We start from the raw sequence: 4,105 nt of genomic DNA, 5'->3' as shown, positions 1-4,105 counted from the left end.
ATGCGATCTCTCTCTCTCTCTCTCTCTCTCTCACACACACACACATACATGCGCGCGCATACGCACGGGAGCCCACACCCCCTCAGAGTCACCAGGGAAGACGAATGTGGCAAGAAGAAGAAGAAGAAGAAGATGTGGCAAGGTCCCTCTGGGCCTCTGACCAGCACCTCCTCCCTGCTCTAACACCAGTGGGCTGCTTGGAAACCAGTCCTAAAACGTAAAGTTCTCACCCTGCGAGCAGACCCCAGCCCTCCAGATAAGGAGACCGTGTTTCATAAGCCTGCTCCACACCTCACTCCCAAACCCCATACCCCCACCCCTCCGCAGGAGCCACGATGCTCCCTGGGGGAGGAGAACCAGGGCTCTGAATTCTTAGAAAGCCGTCCCTCACCAATTCCCCTGCCGCTTATTAAGACGGGGACGCAGACTTGCCGGCTCTTGTAAATCACAGGGAAACAGGACCAGCCTCGCCACAGCTCAGGGCTCTTTCTGCGGCCTCCGCCAATTAGTGCTCCAGTTAATCAAACTTAGCAATTCCCCGGAGAGACAGTGCCGCTGGGAGAAGGCCCGCAGCGGCGGAGAGCCGCCTGTGAGTCCCGGCCGCTCCCAGTCCAAGGGAGGAGACCACGGCGGGCTCTGGGCCTCGGTCTTCCCCATCTTTAAAGTGGGCCCAGAGCCGTGCCCCTGAGCTGCTCCCTCCCCGCCTCCCGTGTCCTTGGCTGCTTGAGAGAGACACAGAGAACCAGAGCCACAGTGCTCCCTTCCACGGCTAATACAGAAGAGTCTACACGGAGGTGAACACCTTCGTTTCTCATTGCAGCAAAAGCCCAGACGGCACAGCCTCAGGTTTCCCAGGTTGCCCCTGGTTGCCCCTGGTTGTGGGTCTTCTGCTCCCCAGTGCTGGCAGCCACCCCAGAGGGCTCAGCCAGCTGGGTAGGTCGCTTAGGATGTCACTGTCAGGAGGGAGCCTGGAGGACAGAGCTGCCATCCACTTGAATAAGCGGCCCCCAGGGCCCACCATGCCGGCACCCCTTCTCCCTCCCTGGGCACCTCACCACTGAAAGCCAGAGGGGACCCTGCAGGGGGCCGGAGCCTGAGCGCCCTCATCCCATGGTTTGCGATCTGACACCAACGCAAAGGCCCAGCTGCTCCCACTGAAGGAGGAGTCCTACTCCCTACACGGGACAGGCACTACAGCAGGTCCAGGAAAGAAAGGCCTCTGTCCCCTAGAATTGCACGCCCAGGTGGGAGGCAGACCCGGGCTCTTTCTCGGCGGAGCGGGGACTGCTGTGAGCAGGTCTGGGAAGGCCCCCAGAGCCAGAGTCTAGAGCTGGGCTTCCTTCCAGGCTTTTCCCACCTGCCCCAGGCTAGGCACTGGCCCACGGCCCCAGGCTAGTGCTGCAGGAACTAGAGCTGCAAGCCTGGTCTGCCTCATGACAAAACCCATGCCCTTCCCACTCGTCTTGCTGCACGTACCATCCAAGTTCCAAGCCTGATGTCGGAGGCTCCAAGCCAACTAAATCCCTGCCCACTCGCTCTCTGGCCTCTCCAGGTCAGGACGTGCTAGACACATCCTCAAATGCAGCTAAGTGGCCTTTCTCCCGTTTTCCAGGAATCCCCACCCTTCACTCCTTGTGCCTATGGGGTTTGGCTGCCCACTGCACCGGGCTCCTCTCTGGCCTGGCCCCTGCTCAGTGGCACCCGGGTAGGTCAGAATTGGGTGGGGGCACGCACCCAAGCCGTGAGCAGGTCTGACTCCCTGGCCCCCACGAGGCCCGGGGACAGCATGGGTTTGAAAAGCCACCCCCATGTCTGTGTTCTAGACACACGCGGATATCCGAAGGAGCTGCCGTTCCTGGAATCCTCCAGGACGCCTCCAGAAGACTGGCCCTTATTTCAAAAATAAACTTTAAGTTTTAAAACATCAGCGATTTACGGTGTAGAAAGAAATGGTCTAAATGACTGAGGAACTAATTAAGAGTTAAAGTGAAGCAGGAGCAGGTGATGGGGTCGTGCTGGTGGCCCCGAGACACCAGGCGTGAGAAACCCACACGAAAGACCAACCCAATGCCCCCACCTGCCTCCACCTGCCTATTGGGACCCATGGGTTCCCTCTGCGTGAGGCGGGGTGGGGGGTGTCTTTCCCCAGGCCTGGCGCCTCCCAGGGTTGCTCCCTCCTTCCTTATCTCTTGGCTGGCCCCATGAAGGGCAGAGATGCCTCCTAGAGGCTTCTGAGCACAGGACTGACCTAAGATTGACCCCTGTCCCAGGTCTGAATGGGCTCCCTTATGGCCCTTAGGGCCCCAGCAGGAATCCCAAGTTTCCAGTCTTCATTCCTCCCTAGGCAGAGGGAGCTGGGGTAAGGGAGATGCCCGAGACCAGGATAAGGAACCTCCTGGACCCAGGGGCCCGCACCCCATCTCCATCGCTGGGGCCCTCATCACAGCAAGACTCTGCAGCGGGCCGGAGCCCGAGGAACCTTCGGGAACTCCCATCCTGAGGTTTGCAGTGGTTTCTATTTGCGGGTCTTTAGGCCAACTGAATTCCTGCATTTGCAGGGACCAGCCAGGCTGCAGGGAGCTTCTCCCATCCAGGCTGGAGTTCCTGGCACAAAGCTGCATCAGGCACAGCAAGACGACTGCTTGGCAGGGGTACCAGCCTGGGGTTGGGACTCAAGCGAGGAAAGTCTTCCCCATAATGAAAGTCAAGATACCGCCCCGCGGTCCGTGTTCCCCTCCCTCTGGCCCCAGGCCCTTCTGTTCTTGCCTGCACCCCTCCAGTCCCTTCGGGGCCAGGTTTCCCAAAAGGGGGTTTCCTCTCACGGCCTCACAAGGTCAGGTCTGTTCCTGAGCAATCTCACTCTTCCTTCTGCGGCTGCCCCAGCTGCCTAACCTCCAGGTCCTCAAGGTCACTGCCTTCCCAGGCCCCTCCCCCACCTCCCCGCCCCCTGAAGCGCAGGTTCCTTCCTTCAGCTCATCCTCCCTCAAGTCCTCCTCTGCTCTGGCCCCCAGACCTTCTACTCCCCCCACCCCCTGCCTCTCCAGGGGTCCTCCTCCCTCTGCTGCTGCCCACCACGTAGTCTTTCCCAGGGTCTGTCCTCGGCCTCCCTGCCCTTGTGGCCCCTCCCCTTGCGAAGTCGGGGTACCAGGTAGGGACGCCATCCCCTTTCCCCCATTTCTGCACACTTCCCCCTTCCAGCGGGGTTGGCCTTGGGTCTCTGTAGACTTTTCTGGAGAGAGGGGTCTTCTCTAAGCCCCTGCGGTATCAGGAAGGGAGAGACTGGGCTTCCGCGGTACACAGTCCTGGCGTGACCTGGTAGACGGGGGGGTGGGGGGGGGGGTGAAAATCCAAATCCCAGACCCTCTCGAGTGCTCACGGCATGCTACACCGTGTTCACGTCCCTCCACAGAGCGCCCCGTGCGGCAGATCCATGATCGTTCCCCTTCTCTGAGCCCCAGAATCTGAGGCCCAGAAAGGTAAAGTAACTTGTCCAAAGTCACACAGCTCTCAGGTGTCAGCACGAGAATCACTTGAACCCAAGCAGCTCTGACACCAAAATCTAAACTAGATTCGCTGTGAAGGTTAAATAGGGCTCAATACTCAGTACTCCAGAAGAATTCGGAGAATTCAGGCCGGACAGCAGGCCCTGAGGCCCTCGCCGCCGGACCCTGTTTCGTAACAAGAGAGCCGGCCTGAAACCCTAGGTCGATCTGGTTGTCGCCAGCCTTTACAGGGGAGAAACAAGCTGAAAGAACTTTCGTGGGAAGCTGGGCCAGGAAGTGGCTTCAGGTGTGGGAGGCCCGTCTCCCTAGTGATGGCGCTGCAGACCCCAGAGCCCAGGCCTTGGGTAGGGAGGGCGTCACTCGTGTGCTCGTCACCAGTCTCCACTGCCGCTGTGTCGGGCAGGTCATAGGACTCCACATTAGCCTGGTCCCTCGGCGAGCGAGCAATGAAAGAATGAACCACCTAACTGGCTGTCGGGCCCTTCTGTGTAGAAGCTCCCAGAAACCCCCTCGCCAAAGCTCAGTCCCCGTGGCCCCGGAGCCAGGGGACTAACCAGCCTGAGGGCTCTGGAACCGCTCTGCATCTAGAGTTAAGGCCCTGC

Source organism: Mustela lutreola, chromosome 18, assembly GCF_030435805.1.
Source record: "Mustela lutreola isolate mMusLut2 chromosome 18, mMusLut2.pri, whole genome shotgun sequence".
In the NCBI taxonomy this organism is placed as follows: Eukaryota; Metazoa; Chordata; class Mammalia; order Carnivora; family Mustelidae; genus Mustela; species Mustela lutreola.
Note: the sequence above shows the minus strand (reverse complement) of the source record.